Consider the following 19,650-nt stretch of genomic DNA (forward strand, 5'->3'; position numbering starts at 1 on the left):
ACCCCGTTGTTCGAAGACTGAGGCCTAGAACAACATTGGCGCCCACCATGGTTGTTGCTCGAGCTTATCATGCCACCAAAGAAAGGAGAACCGAAACCACCGCGGATAGAGTGGTGCCGTCCAGGGCAGCAACCACAGCAGCAGTGGAAGCAGCCCCACAATCCGGCGCGACAGGGGCAGCGCCGATGGATCTGACAGCACGACAGCTGCATGGAGATGACACGATGCTGCCCCGTGGTTGAGAAGCTCAAGACGTACAACTTGATCAAGACAGGAACGAGATCGTGGACGAAGATGAAGACAGCAAAATCACCGAACCAGCAAGAGACCTAAGGAAATTGGATTAGTACCAGCAAGAAATCGTGAGGCGACAACAAGAGAAAGAGCAGCTGTTGCAGCAAGCGGTAGTGCAAAACAGAACCGAACAAACCCAACTGGCCATCCACGAAGCCAAAATTCAGAGGGAAAGATTGCTAAGGGAGATCAAGGGGATGCAACGAGCAGGAGCTGCAGGTGCGGTTCAGGGCAGTGAAAATCTAGTTATGCCTGAAGCGATCATACAGGGTGAAGATGCAGAAGCATATGATCTCACTTCGCCCCTGTCAAAAGAACTTCAGCAGTACCCTTGGCCACTAGGTTACAAACCACGCATTCCAGCTTTCGACGGAAAGACAAATCCAAAAGAGTTCTTAGCCAGCTATGAAACCGTTGTGGTTTCCTCCAGAGGAGACACCCAAACTTTGTTGAAATCACTCATCATGGTAGTTGATGACATTGCACATGATTGGTACACCTCATTGAAACCCCTCTCGATCGACTCTTGGCAGCAAATAAAAGCAGAGCTTTTATCAACTTTCCAAAGTTATCAATTAGGGGCAAAAACTACAAGGGACCCTCTTGAACTGCATTCAGCGAGATTATGAGCCCTTATTTGAGTATTTAGAAAGGTTTATTCAGATCAAGGCCCAGGTGCCAAATGTGCCAGAAGCGACAGTGAGAGCAGTGACAATTGAAGGTCCTGGCCATAGGCCAGTGTGTAGCTCATTTCGCCAGAAACCAGCCCTAGACCGTAAAAGAGTTGTTTGAACAGTACAAAAATAAAACTTAACCGAGGCGTTTGGCAAAAGGGATCGGCGGCGGGCGGGGCGGTTGCCCTGCCTCCATTATTCGGTGGCCAGGGCAACCAGCCCAGCAATCACCTCGGTTAATCATTAATGGAGGTGGGCAACCTAGTGCAACCTAATCATTAACGAAGTAATGGGTCAGTATGCAAGATCCGACGATGATCTCAAAAAGCCAAAAGTGTCACAGCAATTCATGTAGGCAAGCAAACAAGGCCTTAAGACCACTGCAGATGCCCACACAACAAGATTTTTGGCCTTTTTGCTCTATTAACAACCTCCAAGATGTGTCAGGGCAATCAACACCAAATCAAGTACTTCCCGAGACACCACCAAACCAACAGTATAGAAGTTTCGATCAACCTGCACGTGGTAGCCGGGGAGGTGCGACTCGCGTGGTGGACAAGATGGCAGAGAAAGGGGCAGAGGCTCAGGCTCTTGACCTGTGCTAGGAGGCCTGGACTATGGATCAGGCTCGAGTTCCTGCTGATCAAGAGCCTAGGGCTCGGGCGAGCAACCGGGCACCGAGCAAAGACCGAGGGCAGGCCTGATCTTTTGCCGGAAGGTGCATGCGAGCACACCTGATGAGTGTAGCCCCCGAGCCCTTGAGCAATCCTAGAGGGATCAGTCAGGAACCTCTTACCCTAGGACTTAACATATCCCTATGTTAGAACATCTCCAACAGTACTACCTAAAATAGACTACCTATTTCTCTATTTGGTAGCCACCCATTTTCATAGTACCCAAATTTTGCTCCCAACTCCAACAGTGGTACCTAAAATAGACTACCCAAATTGATCCTAAGTAGAGGATGACATGTGGGACCCACATGTCATCTCCCTCCCAGTGCCTAACTCGGCGATGTTGGTTGCGTCGGGAGAGGGCAGCCCGCGGCAGTCACTACCTCGTGCTGGGAGGACCTTGCGCCGGGGAGAGCCGCCCCTGCCGGGATATTCGCTGAGGAGTGCCACCCATGGTGGAGATCGCCCCCGCCATGTCGGTGGGGAGCAGAGCCATTTAGGGCAGCGCCAGTTGGGAATAGGGGCCATCAGGGAGCGCCGGTGGGGAGCAGGGTCATTCGCAAATGTGGGGAGCAAGGGGCGATTGCGAACGCTGGGGAAAATGCGCCGAGGAAGGTTTCCTTCATCGATAAAGCTCCTGATGCGGCAGGGATGACCACCGCGAGTGCCAGGGATGGCCGCACTTCCTCCCACGCTAGTGTAGGGATGCCAGTGGCTCCCAAGCGGCGGTGTGGAGGAGGCCCCTGCAGTGAACTGACAATAGTGGTCTTGTGCTCGGTAGAAGAAAGGGTGGTGCGGGAGGAAAACGGACGAAGGAGAAAAATAGGTAGTCATCCTTGGCCCAACAGGAATGGCTAGTGGGAGTGGGGATTTGGGTAGCCAACAAATTTGTTGGGTCTAATAGGTAGTCTGCTAGAGTTGATTTTTTTGCCCCCATTACCTAAATTGGGGATATGTAGTTTATTTGGGTAGTCTGCTAGAGATGCTCTTATGTTCTCATCAAGAGCCCCCGAGCCCTTCATGGCCTCACAGATCGAGTTCGTGATGGCAACGTGGGGCTCAGTCCGATCTTTCGGCAACCAGGACCAGCTACGGCGGGGACGACTTCCACTGAGATAAGTCGGGTGCCCTTCGAAGGGCTCCCAAGCATGGTAAGAGTGCTCGGCTATTGGGGCCGAGCATTTGTGATGGCCCGCGCAGCATTAGTCTAGGGCTCGAGTGAGGGCCCAGTGAACTCGTCTAGGAGGTGTTGGCCTTGGGCCTGGGGGAACCCTCCATTCTTGCCTAGGCCTACCGTGTGCGGGTGATCGAGAGCATCGAGGCTCTGGCTTAGGGCCATCTGATCACCCAGTGTGCCACGCCCTTCTAGGGTCTTAGTAACAGGCCCTGATGGCTCGGGCCAACTTCAGTAGCATTGGTTGCGGTGTGGGCTGCGCACCGAGCGTTGATGGGGCCCTTGTTGGTCCGCTGCACAGTGGATCCAACCCCAACACTAGGGAGTGATTTAGGGGGTGTGCCAGCGGGCGCTCGTCGATCGGGAGCCTGGGATCTCCATCGGAGGAGTTGGGGCAGCCCCTAAGGCCATCGTGGGGCCTACTTGTTAGTGGGTGAGACGGTTTCTCGACGCGCCGCTCCCTTTGACGCTCCGTGCAGGTGGTTGATGGCGCCTGGGTTGCCGTGCCGGTTGCAGGAGTTAAGGCGGGGGGTTCCCGTACGGTCCCGCTTCCTCGGAGAGATGGGACGTCGCACCACGTGGCATGGATCTGATGGAGGAGAGGCTATGGCACTTGGTGTACTCGGATCCGAGCCGTCGGTGAGGCCCGGTGGTACTCGAGGGGAGTTGAATCCCCTCGAATCCTACGAGGAGGCATGCACGGAGTGGGCGGCGCATCTGACAAAAAGTGGAGTGGGAATCATTGGAAGGACCGGACTGGTCTGTTGCTGACGGCATGGTCAGGCGTGTGTGCTGTTGATGGCGTCTCACGGTTGGACCTTGAGGTCCACCAGTTGGACCATCAAGAGAGAGGCATTGACGGGTGGGTCCCCATCCAAAGAGGACCATTAGGGCAGCTCGGGGTGACCATTGGAGCACCCCACGGTTTGACAAGTGGGATTACCGGTCGAGCCGTCAGGACAGAGGAGCTGATGGGTGGGACCAGTGAGCAATGATGATCGTTGGGGGCACAGACGAGAGTTGCTGAGCTCACGGTCAGATTGTTGTTGCTTGCGGTTGGACCACCAGGGTCTGGGCACGGGTAGAACTGCCCAATGGCCATATTGGAGTTAGGAGGCCGTAAATACCTCCTAAACGGGCCCACTGCAAAATGAAAGAGTAGGGAAACAAATCTAAGGTGTTGTTACTTTGTTTTAGAGCTCTTGCCACACATAGTGCTGAAAGATCACTTGGTGATTATTTTAGGTGCTTTGCGAAATGATTAGGATAGTTAGACCACCCCTAAAAGCGCTAGACCTAGGTTTAGACCTAGTGTTAGTGCGGTTTGCATACCTCTTGCTTACTTGGTGCTTGCATGCACCATTGTTGTACATTGGAGGGGCTTGTAATCTTGCAACACCACAACACAACCGCATTTGTAGAGTGGCCGCCACCATGCAGTAGAGTGAATGATCCCCATGGCGGTTCGTCTGGAAACTCAATACTCAAGACGGCGAGGAGGGTCCATGAGAGGCTATCTTGGAGACCCACTTGTGTGTGGGCGAGAGGTAGGCTCTACTGTGGTGGCGCGGGTGAGCATAGAGAGCGCTAGGAGATGATGGGCCCACGTGTTGTCTCGCATGGCTGGGATTCACCTGGCAGAGCGAAGGCGGGGGCGAGGCGAGCGAAGCCGGGGGACGATTGCTCTACATATGTATATCTCTTAAAATCTAGCCTGTGTAAGAGCACGGGTTGATGGACTTGTATCTGAAATTTGGATGAATTTAATAATATATTATAGAAATAAAAATTAGTAGTCAACAATGTAAAATCAAACGTGAAGTATTTTTTACCATACAGGTAGCAACATACTACTATTTCTAATAAATTTATTGGGGGAAGGCCTTGTCAGTGATATCAAGTTTATGCTATCCATTAAATTCACAGAAAATAGCAGAAACAATTTATTGCTATCACGGTAGTTAAGGACTCTAGTGGGCTGGTGTGTAGCGCACACATATATATTACCACACCGGAGCCAAGAGCGCCACAAAATGAAGAATTTCCCACCGTAGAAAGTGCACTATCAAAATGGCTGGTAATCTTCTCAGCTCACATAGGACTGGCCGACTGGGTGTAGGAGGCATCAGGATTGTAGCTGGTACGAGGTGAAATAGACTGTGCTTTAAAATCCGATAGATTGGCTGGCCAGGCTATCAGAATAGCACCCTTGGGAACGAAGCAGGTCTCAAGAGCCTAGTAAGGTAGCTAAAGTCTTCTGTCGTTGCTGGACAGAGGAAAGTAAACAGAGGGTGAGGAAATGTGACATGTCAATGGTGTTCCTGGCTGGCATCTCCAAAGGCAACAGCGTGCACGAAACCTGAACTCCGATCGGTCTTCCATGAAGCTCTTTCCTTTAATTTTCGTCATGGAACCTGACCAGTGATGGGCACATTGAATGTCATCTTTTATCAAAGCTCCATCCATGAACTGTTGTCCCAATGGTACATCTTCTCTTATCAGCTACCTTTGTAAAAATCTTGAAGCTCACTTTCAATAGACAGATAGGTCTGTACTGTTCAATTTGCTACACATCATTATTCTTCAGTACAAGGATTATTGTACCAAAATTTTTGCTACGGATTAGAGAGTTGGTTGTGCATCCATTAGATTGTAATATAGACTAATCAGGGAATCCTTGTGTAATGAAACAGGACAACTCAGGAGTTGACCCTGCGCCTTGTGCCCATGTTGCGCTCAGAGCCCACCTTTCCCCTGAAGCTTGACGATGCCTGCACGATAGCAGTTGTGAAAGCGCCGGCCGGCTCCTCCCCACAGCTACTCCCTACGATCCCTCGTCTCCAACAACTTGGTATCAGAGACCATGCCGGGTTCTTAGGATGGCGACCAACGGCAGCAAGCGGGCCATCGTTCCATCCAAAGTGCTCGAAGACCTGACGAGAATGGTGTCGGATGTCTCACCACACATCTCGGAGATGGATCGAGTGATAGCCGCCTCTTCCGCCTCCTCCGCCTCCCTTGATGCTGCCTCCACTGCCTCAACACGCGGCCGCATATTCCTATGGCATGTTGGCTTCATACGTCTATAGGTTGGCGGCTATGGGTTGGCACTTGGCAGTGGCTTCTGTGAGCCACAGCAACTTCCTTCCACCCTCCACCATACCTCCAAACACCACCTTCTCACAGTCCATCACTCCACTGCCAAATCCAGCACCGACCACGAACCGCCCAGTTCAATCCACCAAATCCAATTTCCCCATCCCCTTCCCAGATCCTTAGGTGGCAGGGACCAACACAGCTGATGCCGCCTGACTTCTCGAAACGCTGGAGTTGCCGTTGCTCGCTATGACAAGCTCAATTGTTCTTCAAGGCCAAACAGAGGACCCAGTGCAGCACCACAACGCTTAGATGGTGGATCGGCACAAGCAAGGACTGTGTCAGAATTGCCATGAGCAGTATGTCCGCGGCCATCGCTACCAGCTCCTGTTCTACATTGAGGTTGCTGATTATGAAGATGAACTGGGTGCTGACTACGATGCAGCTGAAACAAATGTGGAACCAATGGTGTCCCTTCATGCTAGGTATTCGCACCAAAGATACTATGCAGGTTCCTGTCCGCATAACTTCATCAATATAGATGTGGCCTTGGATGTTGGGCTGCCGGTGTCCATGACCGGGGGACTCAACATCAAGGTCGCCAATGGTGACAAGGTCTCCTGTGCTGGCAGAGTTCCTGCAGTAACCATAAATGTTGTCAAGGAGGCGTTCAACACCGACAGCTACGCCATTCTGCTTGATGCCATACTCAGTGTGGCATTCCCCCACACCTTGCGGCCAATCCTCTTGGACTTCAATGAGCTCTGCTTGGCATTCAGGCACGTGAATGTTTTTTTTTTTACGGTATGTCCTTGCTTTGGATGGCATGTGAATGTTTTTTTTGACGGTAGGGATTGAATTATAGACTTGGTGGCTGGAAATTTTCCTGTTGATGCCTAGGAATTTTCCTATTGACGCGGTATCAACTTAGAAATTGGTGTGCCAAAAGGAAGAATAGTCAACCAATAGAGAAATTTTATTTTTCTATCGCTTTATTTCTGTCGATGTTGTTCTATCGGTATACCGACAGAAAAATTAATTGTCCTAATTTCATTTTCTGTCACTTTATTTCTATCGGTGTTTTTCTATTGGTATACCGGCAGAAAAAAAATATTTTTCTAATTTCAGTGTCGGTATTTCTCATTTTCTTATCGGTTTCGCACCGATAGGGAAATTCTTCTTTTGAGTAGTGAAAGATGAGGCCATTTCGCCCTCTACAAGTAACTGGACAAAAGTGGTCTACAGTCAATGCACAAAAGAAGTCTCTTGTCCCTACACATTCACCTTAGATTAATGTCATTGTCTTTAATGTTGTTGCTATGATGAGAAGCAGTTACAACTTCTAGCATGGGATGACTTGGTAACCTACAAGATGATGTAACTGCAAAGAGTGAGTGGCTGAAAAATTGTAGTTTATTAGATGGAGAAATAATTTTGCAGATATGTCCGTGAACTGAAATGGATTGTTTTTTAGGTTCGATAAAGGTAAGGTGACCTCCAACAGCTCATGGTTTCACAATCAGTGATGCGGCTCAAACATTGAATGTCATTGATGTGCCTATATATCAGACACTCGTCTTGGTGGAACGCATCACCGATAAAAACCCTTGTTATCAAAGAGTTGTCTAGTTAGGAAGAGACTTTGGTGTGTGTGTATATGTCAGGAGTTGGCTTAATAATAAACATCTATAATGACTGCCATATAAGCAGAGATTCTATTTATGTACCAAGAGTCTGTGATGTGCTAATATAATAGAGACTCGTCTCGGTGGAACATGTCATTGATAATGTCACACCCGATTTCATAGCGCCAAAATCGGGTGCACATCATATGTGTGCCAGAATCAACTTCCACACGTATGACTTAACATCATCAGTGATAATCAAAAATAGTGTACGAAAAAGAGTATATTATTATTATTACATGGTCATCAGAGTTTGATTACTGGTGAAGCATCTTATTATAGAGAAAATACGAAACATCAATGCCCTCCACTAGAAGGTCGATGATAGCACACGCACCTAAAACTCGGGAATATCCTCCGGATGCCCATCCCAAGCTTCATCTTCTGAGCAGCCTTTAATTTTATTTGAGGAATAGCAAGGGTGAGTACTTGTCATACTCAACAAGTACGGGCGGAAAGTAATACTAAATGCAAGGCTTAAAACAAGGACAAAGCTGACTCGGGCTTACTGCAGGTTCGCATTTTTAGTTGGCAAGTTTTTATTAAAAATAACCTACATTCACTAAGTGATTAAAGAGGTATCCCAAGCCCTTAATTAAATGAGAGTGTCATCATTAAGTTTTAAGAAACCATTCCAAAGATTTTCATCTCCATTATTATACGGCATAGCCATGCCCGAAATCTAACCGATGTAGCCACCTCATCAGCAAAGGACATAGCAATGCCTAGAAAATTCCTAGAAATTCCATTTATAAACATGTGAGATCTATTTCTAATCATGTGAGGGTCCAGGCCGCTCGTATCCGTGAGCCCGGCTGATATATTAGTTTTACACTCTGCAGAGGTTGTACACTTTCACACCAAGTTGTGATTCCCATTTGCCCGGGGCTTGCAAGACCCACAAACACTTCCAAGGTGAGCGGGCAGGGTTTTACTATGAGACTTTTCACAGTTTCTACTAGTAGGAAGCAACCCGCTAGGTTTTAGTCTGGCTCATGGTTAGCCATCCCCGTAAGGTGCCCATGTAGCCACCCACAACATCCCTCACGAGCGAGGACTACCATACTTAGGAACTAAGACCCCCTTTTGTGCCTACCTATTAAGCTGCCGCACTACTAGCAGAAGGTCTGCTAATACGTCAAGCCAGAGCCATAATAGCTTGGGTTGTACGGTATATCCTGGGTGATCGCTCCACGAACCGATCCTTAGGGAGGGCAGACATAAGTACCCAAAACCACATGCACTTATTTCCCCTATGTCGCTAAGAGCCAACTTTTAAATTAACCATCCAATGCAGTGAGCCATTAGTCAGGATTACATTATCATAATATAAGTAACCTGATCCTTTGTGAGTTGCAGCAGCTAAGCATATCTAAAAGTACCCATGTGAAATCCCCAGGTGCAAGGAAGGACTTAAAAGACTAGTCAGAATTCTTAGGGCTTAACAAATTAAGACACATGCATAAAAGTAAAGTGTAATTAAAGTTAAATAGGCAAACAATATGCTTCAAGGAATGTGCCTGTACTTGCATTCTCCAAATGCGGGCTGCTCGGGTTCCTGCAAATCAGGTTCTCCTTCTCCCCCAAAGTGATCCCCGTCTATACGCGCCAATCATCACATACAAGGAAAACATATAATTTTAATGAGAAACATTACACCAATACATGGAACAGGTCAAGACAAGCCTACTAAACTATTCTACGCGTCGAGACGATCTCGTAGGTTCGAGAACCGCTAAAATCGAAGCTAAAACAGAGAAGTTGTCATTTTATGTGACAAGGGCAAACCTATAAATAAGGTAAACTAAATTCGGATTTAAAATGAATAAAAATAGAAATTCATTCTGAATCTAGGACTGCGGTTTAATTTGCGAAAAGTGCAGGGGCATTTTTGCTAAATGACTAGGGCCTGTTGGCAAAACAGCTGGCGGCTGTTCCGTGGATCGCCGTGGACCAGGACTGAGGGTTAATTTGCAAAAAGTGCGGGCGGTGACGGCGCGCGTGGGCACGCGCGGCTGATGGGTGGGGGCGGCGACGGCACATGGTGAGCGAGCAGCAGAGCTGGGCTTGCGCAGGCGTGAGACGTGGGGGGAATGCGCAGGCATAGCTGCTGCATGCCTAGGTGGCCACGCGGCGTGGCCGGGTAGCTCTGGGCGGCCGACGACGGCATGCAGGCGCGCGGGGAGTGGGGAATGGGACGATCTGGGGGAAGGGCCACTGACAGGCGGGCCCCACCTAGCGGTGAGTGCGAGAGGGAGAGGTAGCAGGCTAGATCACGTGGGCGCTGCTGCTGCGGCCTATGGGCTGGCTGGTCATCTGGGCTGCGCAGGCACGAGGGAAGGGGGAGGAGGGCCGCAGCCGCTGGGCCGAGTCGGCGCAGGCGGGCAGGCCGTGGGCCTTGGCCTTCGCGCGGGAAAGGAAAGAGGGGGAGAGGGAGAGGGGAGGTTGGCTGGGCCGGGTTGGTGGAGGGAACGGGCCAAAAGCTAGGGAGAGGGGTGGAGGAGAAAAGAAAAGGGTTTAAACATTTTCCAAAAGGAGTTCGTGAAAGGGATTTCTATCCTAATTTGGTTTAACAAAGCTAAGCACTCATGAGCAAGCAATAAAACTGTGCAGCAACATAAATGCAACAAAACATTGTTTCTACCTTATATTTATTTTTAGTTTATTTATTGTAAATTGTTTATTCATCCCTAGAAAAACAAATACGACTAACCAAAATAAATTCAAATTCATTATAATTTTCAGAATTTAAAAATTAGGGTGTTACAAACCTACCCACTTAAAATGAATCTCGTCCTCGAGATTTGGACGGTGCCTCAAAGAGTTATGTTAAATCTGCTTTTAACTCATCTTCTCTTTCCCATGTGGCTTCCTCCTCTGAGTGGTGCTTCCATTGCACTTTGAACATTCGAATGGCCTTACTCCTGGTGATCCTCTCAGCTATTTCTAAGATCTTGACAGGTTGTTCTTCATAAGTGAGATCATCTTTTACCTCCAGTTCTTCCAGAGGCAATTGTTCCTCTAGAACTCTTAAACACTTCTTGAGTTGTGACACAAGAAACACATCATGCACATCGGACAATCTAGCAGGTAAACCCAATTGGTATGCCACTTCTCTCCTTTCGAGAATTGGGAAAGGACCAATGTACCTTGGTGCTAACTTTCCTCTGACCTTGAATCGTTTGAGTCCCCGGATGGGAGATACTTTGAGATAAACATAATCACCCACCTAGAAAGTCAACTCTCTACGACGCACGTTAGCATAGCCCTTCTATCGAGATTGAGCTGATTTTAGGTTCTCCTAGATAATTTGGACCTGCTCCTCTGCCACCTTTAAGGATTCGGGTCCAAAGACTTTTTTTTACATGTCTGATCCCAAAATAGTGACGTCCTGCATTTCCTGTCGTACAATGCTTCAAATGGGGACATCTCTAGGATGGCCTAATAACTGTTGTTATAGGAGAACTTAGCATAGGGTAAGGTGTCATCCCAACTGTCTTTGAATTGTAAAGCACATGCTCTCAACATGTCTTCTAGTACTTGAATAATTCGTTCCATCTGACCATTCGTCTGCGGGTGATAAGCTGAGCTGAAATATAATTTAGTGCCCATAGCTTCATGTAGCCAAAATCTAGAAGTGAATTGTGTGCCCCTATCTGACACAATTTATTTAGGAACCCCATGCAAGCATATAATCTATTCCATGTATCTCTCCGCCAAACGGGCACCCGTATATGTAGTCTTGATGGGTACGAAGTGAGCGACCTTGGTCAAGCGATACACAATGACCTAGATAGAGTCATATCCTTTTTGAGTGTGGGTCAGCCCAACTATAAAATCCATACCTACCTCATCCCATTTCCATTCGGGTACCTTCAAAGGGTGCAGTAACCTGGCTGGTCTTTGGTGCTTGGCTTTTACCCTTTGGCAAGTGTCACACAGTGCCATGTACTCGGCTATATCCCTCTTCATACCATACCACCAATATCTCTCTTTTAGATCCTGGTACATCTTGGTACTCCTTGGGTGAATGGAATAAGGTGATTCATGAATCTCACTTAGGATCACATTCTTGATGGGTTGGATGTTCGGTATGTAGATTCGATGCTTAAACCATACTGTCCCTTCTTGGTCTAAATGGAAACTAGGTGCCTTGTACTCTTTGATGAGTCCTGCAAACTCCTGGATTTTCTCATCCATTTTCTAACCCCTGCGGATATCCTGTTCAAGGGTAGGTTCTACTTCCAAGGTAGTGCCTTGTGTGTTAGCTACAAACCCCAAGTTCAAGTGCTCAATTTCTGTCAGCAGTTCAGGTGGTAATTCGATAGCTAGCAGCATGTTTACATGGCTCTTCTAGCTAAGGGCATCTGCCACTACATTAGCCTTGCCGAGATGATAGTGGATCTCCAACTCAAAGTCCTTGATCAATTCTAACCATCGCCTCTGCCTTAGGTTCAGCTCGCTTTGCGTGAAAATATACTTTAGGCTTTTATGATCCTTATAGATTTCGCACTTGTGCCAAGAGTGTAATGCCTCCAGATCTTCAGGGCATGAACCAAGGTTGCTAATTCTAGGTCATGGGTAGGGTAATTTTGTTCATGCTTCTTCAATTTCCTTGAGGCATAGGCAATTACTCTACCTTCTTGTATCAATACACATCCCAACCCTAGGCATGAAGCATCACAGTAAACAACAAAACTCTTGCTGAGATCAAGTAGAGTCCAGATAGGTGCTGAGGTTAATATGTTTTTCAACTCCTCAAAACTAACTTGGCTGTCATTCCTTTTTCTAGTAAGGCTGTCATTGGCTTGGCTATGCTGGAAAATCCTTCGATGAACCTCTGGTAGTAACCAGCCATCCTAAAGAAACTCCGGGTCTAACTAACGATCTAGGGTGGCCCCCACTTTAACACATCCTCGACCTTACTAGGGTCAACTGCAACTCCCCCATTAGAGATCACATGCCCAAGAAATGCAACCTCCTTCAACCAAAATTCACACTTGGTAAGTTTGGCATATAATTGGTTTTCCCTTAACTTCTGCAAGACTAGTCTCAAGTGCTCCTTATGTTCCTCCTCATTTTTGGAAAATGTCAATATGTCATCAATAAAGACTACTACAAACTTGTCGAGATACTCCATGAAAACTTTGTTCATAAGGTACATGAAGTATGCGGGGGTATTGGTCAGGCCAAAGGACATAAGAGTGTACTCATATAGCCCATATCTGGTAGTGAAAGCTGTTTTGGGTATATCTCTAGGCCGAATTCTCAATTGATGATAACCCGATCTCAGGTCGATCTTGGAGAACACATAGACACCATTCAGTTGGCTAAACAGATCCTCAATTATAGGGAGTGGGTATTTATTTTTGATGGTCACCTCATTTAGGGATCTATAGTCTACACACATCCATTGAATTCCATCTTTCTTCTCTACAAAGATGACAGGGGATCCCAAAGGTGAAGTGCTAGGGTGGATATACCCCTTATCTTGCAACTCCCTTAGCTATTTCTTTAATTCCTCTAACTCATTGGCGCCATACTATAGGGTCTCTTGGATATGGGTGCAGTGCCAGGTAACAATTCAATAATGAGCTCTATTTCTCATTCAGGTGGCATACCTGGCAGATCATCAAGAAAACATCTGGGAATTCACATACGATCCAAATGTTCTCGGTCATAGTGTCCTCCAAGTGATTAACTTCTCCCTATATAGGTGCAGGTCTGGTGGCCATAACTTCTACTCTCTCCTTGGAGGGTGCTGTCAAAGACACCGTCCTCTCAGCACACTGGATCAACCCCTTCCATCGGGCAAGCCAACTCATCCCAAAAATCACATCAATCCCTTCTGACTCCAGGATAATAGGTGTAGTAGGAAAATTTACCCCCTTATTTTTATGCTAATTTGTGGACACATGAGATTAGTGTTCATCTTTCTCCTAGGTGATGTTACTAGCATATCCTTTTTATGGGGTGGGTGATGTGGCTATGCTTGGCTACAAAATGGGCACCTATGAAGGAATGCGATGCACCTATATCCAACAACTGTAGCTGGTTATGAGTTGACAAGGAACATACCGGGCACCACATCCCGCGCCACCTCTACTGTCTCCACCTTTACATGGTTCACCTTCCTGGCCTACTATGGTGGACTTTGCCATTGGTTTATATTACGGCCTTGTTGTGGTTGGTCGTTTTGTATTTGATGCTGGGGGCAGGCATTAGCATAGTGTCCAATGGCACCACACTTGAAGCAAGCATTGCCTTTAGGAGGATTGTTGGCATTGGCTCTCATTTGGGCATTGTTAGGTGCTTGTTGGCGAGGTGCTCGGTTATTAGGGCATGGAGCTTGGGGATTATAGCGTTGTTGTTGCTGGTACTGTAGCTGCCGGGTTTGTTGTTGTTGTTGGGTGGTTGGGTAGGCAGGATGGTGTTGAGATCCCTGCTGGTAGGTGTATCAAGGGTGATTGCTGCTGGTCTGAGGCTGGGGGGAATTGAACTTCCTCTTTTTCTCCTCTAGCTTGCGGCGTTTACTCTCCACCACAATAGCTTTGTCCACCATCTTCTAGAAGTTATCAAAAGTATGGGCAGTCAGCATGTACTAGATGCCATCATTGAAGCCTTCCAAGAAATGTTCCTATTTCTGTTCATCTTCATCCACTTCATTTAGAACATATCGCGACAATTGTGTGAACTTGTCGCAATACTTGCACACAGACATCGACCCTTACTTCAAGGCCAGAAACTCCTTTTTTAGCTTGATGAGGCCAGCGGGCACGTAGTGCACCCAGAAAGCCTCCTTGAACTGATCCCATGTGATCACATCTGGGTTTTTCTGTGCAAAGTGATAGGCGTCCCACCAATCTGACGTTATGCCCTGCAGCTGTCCTGCCCCATACAAAACCTTCTCCCGATCATTCAACTAAGCTATGTCTTGATGCTTTTCAACAACCTTTAGCCAATTATCAGTGTGAAGTGGCTCAATGGACAATGCATAGATGGGAGGGTGCCCCATCATGAATTCTCCCTTTTTGTCTCTTGGTGGGGATGGTGGGGGTTAGCGTTATGGTTGTGGTTTTGGGTGGGTTCTGGTTTTTGTTCTGGCTTTGCTGTACAGCCATTAATACTTGGGCCATGCTTTGCATGAGCTGGGTCTACATAATCATCATCTACTTCATTGCCATTTGAGGTGGTGGGTTAGGGAGGTTATGGTTGTTGTCGTTGGTGTTGCTAGTGTTGTTGTCGTTGCTGGCATTGGTGTTGCCATTATTGGTGTTGCCTGCTCCACTCCTGGTGTTGGCCTTCTGAAGTAAAGAGAGTGATAGGGCTTATGAGCACAAAGTAGTGAGCAGGAGAAACTTCTTCTTGAAGATAAACTTTCCATGGGACTAGCAGGGTCAAACTAAGAGTGGAAGAAAAGAAGGAACTAGGCAATAATATAGATGAAACCCAACTAAAACTTTTTATTAAACTTATAAAGGGGAAAAAATGTGGACAAAATGCCACATTTCTAGCCGTCATTACAAAAATAAGGAACTCAAAGAAAAATCATAATGACAATCAATCAAACAATTGAAAAGCATAGCCTAATCAACCCCTAGTGATCTCAGCGTACTTCCAAATTCCTTAATCCATTTTATGTGTCGAGCCAATTCTCGTGCGGCCCTAGATGCTACCATAAGGGGGTCCTCATGATGTGGTGGAGAGGAGGCTAGCCAAATAGTCCTTGGGACTTGTTCCTGCTCATTCAAGATGGCCTGGAGATTGTCAAGCGCATCCCAGTCCTGTTCCTGTTGTAGATGCACTCATCTCAGCTCCAACAAGGCAGCATTTAGTTCTGTGTTTAGGATGGCTAAGAGCTCCACTGTGTTTAGGATGGCTAAGAGCTCCACTGTCTTGTCTGCACCCGTGACGGGTGCAATTTGGGCCGCTATTTCCCCTCGGCGTCGATGGGGGTAGTAGCGGTCCTCGTCTTGGCTGATGGTGGCCCAAAAGTTGTCTCAATAGGCGAAAAACGCCTGGCGGGCAGCATCAGCGAGGGCTACCATCTGGGTGGAGCGGGGAGATAGAGTGTTATGTGTGGACATCACCTGAAGGGCCCGAAGATACAGGCTTGGCCTGACAATGTGGATGCTAGCTGTCCAGAACTGCTCATGTCGGGGGGTGGTAGTAGTAAATGCACTCATATTGAATGATATACATGCCAAAGCCATAGTGGTGGAGCAGGGGGTCATGGAGCCTCTAGTGGTAGAAGTCGTCTCTGGTGTCTCAGAAACAGTGGGTGGCGATCCAGCCTCTAGGGGCGTTGGGATGATTTCCCCGCCCCCGAGGTTGTTCCACCATCATTGTTGTCGTTGTCATTTGGGTTGTCACCCCCATCATCGCCGGAATCCCCAGCCGGTGCTAGCAGGGGTGCCCCCTGTGCGGCTGGTACTCCCCCCTAGGGCTACTCCTAGGATGGTGCCTGGGGAGGCACCTCTCCTGCCGATTCCCTGATAGGGAGGCTAGCCTCATTGTCCACTTGCTGGCTGGGGACGTGGAAATCAACTGTCTCACCCATAAGTAGAAACTCGATTGGGCGGTTGCGATGATAGCGAACTGAGCTCCTACGGCGCCATCTATTGATAATAAAACAAGGCAAAGGTCAAAAGATGGTCAAGATGGATGAACATATTTAAAATTGGTGTAAGGAAATGTTATGTGGAAAAATGGGTAAGCTCCACCTAAAAGAAAAGGATGATTAGAACCTGGTAAGAAGCAAAAGTAGTTAGGTAAGACCATTTCTATAAGGTTGCATGTCCTATGGTCAACACCGCTCTGATGCCACTTCTGTCACACCCGATTTTGTAGCCCCAAAATCGGATGCACATCATATGTGTGCTAGGATCAATTTCCTCACATATGACTTGACATCATCAGTGATAATAAAAAACGGTGTACAAAAAATAGTATATTATTATTATTACGTGGTCATCAGAGTTTGATTACAGGTGAAGCATCTTATTATAGAGAAAAGACAAAACATCAATGCCCTCCACAGGAAGGTCGACAATAACACACGCGCCTAACACCCGGGAATATCATCCGAATGCCCATCCCAAGCTTCACCTTCTGAGCAACCTTTAATTTTATTTGAGGAATAGCAAGGGTGAGTACTTGTCGTACTCAGCAAGTATAGACGGAAAGTAATACTAAATGCAAGGCTTAAAACAAGGACAAAGCTGACTCAGGCTGACTACAGGTTCACATTTTTAGTTGCCAAAGTTTTATTAAAAACAACCTATGTTCACTACGTGAGTAAAGAGGTATCCCAAGCCCTTAATTAAATGAGAGTGTCATCATTAAGTTTTAAGAAACCATTCCAAAGATTTTAATCTCCATTATTATACGGCATAGCCAAGTCGAAAATCTAAACCGAGGTAGCCACCTCATCAGCAAAGGTCATATCAATGCCCAGAAAATTTCTAGAACTTCCTTTTTTAAACATGTGAGATCTATTTCTAATCATGTGAGGGTCCAGGCCTCTCATATCCGTGAGCCCGGCTGATATATCAGTTTTACACTCTGTAGAGGTTGTACACTTTCAAACCAAGTCGTGATTCCCATTTGCCCGGGGCTTGCAAGACCCACAAACACTTCCAAGGTGAGCAGACAATGTTTTACTACAAGACTTTTCATAGTTTCTACTAGTAGGAAGCAACCCGCTAGGTTTTAGTCTAGCGCATGGTTAGCCATCCCAGTAGGGAGCCCAAGTAGCCACCCACAGCATCCCTCACGAGCGAGGACTACCATACTTAGGAACCAAAACTCCCCTTTTGCGCCTACCCGGTAAGCTGCCGCACTACTAGCAGAAGGTTTGCTAATACATCAAGCCAGAGCCATAGTAGCTTAGGGTTGTACGGTATATCCTGGGTGATCGCTCCACGAACCGGTCCTTAGGGAGGGCGGACATAAGTACCAAAATCCACATGCACTTATTTCCCCTATGTGGCTAAGAGCCAACTTTTAAATTAACAATCCATTGAGTGAGCCATTAGTTAGGATTACATTACCATAATATAAGTAATCTGATCCTTTGTGGGTTGCAGTAGCTAAGCATGTCTAAAATTACCCATGTGAAACCCTAGGTGCAAGGAAGGACTTAAAAGACTAGTCAAAATTCTTAGGGTTTAACAAATTAAGACACATGCATAAAAGTAAAGTGTAATTAAAGTTAAATAGGTAAACAATATGCTTCAAGGAATGTGCCTATACTTGCCTTCTCCAAATGCGGGCTGCTCGGGTTCCCGCAAATTTGGTTCTCCTTCTCCCCAAAGTGATCCCCGTCTATACACGTCAATCCTCACATACAAGGCAAACATATAATTTTAATGAGAAACATTACACCAATACATGTAACAGGTCAAGACAAGCCTACTAAACTATTCTACGCGCCGAGATGAGCTCATGCGTTCAAGAACCACTGAAATCGGAGCTAAAACGGAGAAGTTATGGTCATTTTATTTGACAAGGGCAAACCTGTAAATAAGGTGAACTAAATTCAGATTTAAAATAAATAAGAATAGAAATTCATTTTGAATCCAGGATTGTGGGTTAATTTGTGAAAAGTGAAGGGCCTTTTTGCAAAATGGTCGGGGCCTATTTGCAAAACAGTCGGCGGTTGTTCCGAGGACCGGCCCTAGGGCACGGTGGTGCGGCGGCGGCCATGGGCGGTGGCGGGAAACTTGCCGGGGAGGTGTTGGGAACCTCCCCAGCCTACGCGGCTGACACGGGGCAGGATCAGGTGACATGGTGCGCCCGATGGGGCACTTGCCCATGGCAGGAGCAGGGAGGCGGTGGTGCAAACCTTGTCATTGAGTAGAAAGTGAGAGAGAGGAAGCAGAGGGCACCGACGGGAAGCTTACCGCGCGACAAAGCTTGGCGGCGGTGGGATCTCGGTGGGCGATGGAGAGAGAGTGAGAGAGAGTGTGAGTTGGAGTGAGGGCGGGCATAGCTGCCTTTTATAGGCACCCAGCTGCCACCAGTGAGCTGGCAAGCGAGCTTGGGGGTGTGGGCGGCGAGTGCAGCTGGCGGGCTAGGGCGGCGACGGCGCATGGCTGGCGAGTGGTAGGGCGAGGTGTGCGTAGGCGCATGACACAGGGGGTGCGCAGGCACGGCTACTGCATGCCTAGGTGGCCATGTGTGCGAGCGCGTGGGGAGCTGGAAAGGTGACGACCAGGGGGAGGGGCCGCTGACGGGCGGGCCCACCTTGCAGTGAGCACAAGAAATGGAGAGGGAGTGGGCTGGGGCACTCAGGCGTTGCCGCTGCGGTCTATGGGATGGCTGGTCATCCGGGCCGCGCGGGAGCGAGGGAAGGGGGAGGAGGGGCCCAGCCGCTAGGCGAAGTCAGCGCTAGTGGACAGGCCACGGGCCTGGGCCTTCGCGCGGTAAAGAAGAAAGGGGGAGAGGGAGAGGGGAGGCCAGCTGGGCTGGATTGGTGGCGGGAACGGGCCAAAAGCTAGGGAGAGTGGTGGAGGAGAAAAGAAAAGTGTTTTAACATTTTCCAAAAGGAGTTTTGAAAGGGATTTCTATCCTAATTTGGTTTAACAAAGCTAAGCACTCATGAGCAAGCAATAAAACTGTGCAGCAGTATGAATGCAACAAAACATTGTTTCTACCTTATATTTATTTTTAGTTTATTTTTTGTGAAATGTTTATTCATCCCAAGAAAAACAAATACGACTAACCAAAATAAATTCAAATAAATTCTAATTTTCAGAATTTTAAAATTAGGGTGTTACAGATAACCCCTAGTTATCAGAGACTTGTCTAGTTGGCAAGAGTTTGTGATAACTTCTCCTTAGTGACATGTTTTGTTCATTGACAGTGGCAACCCATGACATTCTTGTTTACCCATATCTCTAACCTTACATATTGGAGACTCATTTAAAGTTTGTGTCGCTGATTAGTGTCTTCTTTGTGGTCTTTTCACTACAAGAATCTTGTTAACCATGATGAAAATTTTCTGTCACGGATTTCCAAAAAAGCATCACAAAGTTGTGTCCATGATGGTT

At 47.4% G+C, this 19,650-nt stretch overlaps 1 pseudogene; it reads left to right on the forward strand.

The window, feature by feature from the left end:
• Nucleotides 1-6,224: 6,224 nt before the first annotated feature.
• LOC136548325 (primary amine oxidase-like) overlaps nucleotides 6,225-19,650 on the forward strand; it is a 52,111-nt pseudogene continuing 38,685 nt past the window's right edge.

This window comes from Miscanthus floridulus, chromosome 4, assembly GCF_019320115.1.
Source record: "Miscanthus floridulus cultivar M001 chromosome 4, ASM1932011v1, whole genome shotgun sequence".
Taxonomy (NCBI): domain Eukaryota; kingdom Viridiplantae; phylum Streptophyta; class Magnoliopsida; order Poales; family Poaceae; genus Miscanthus; species Miscanthus floridulus.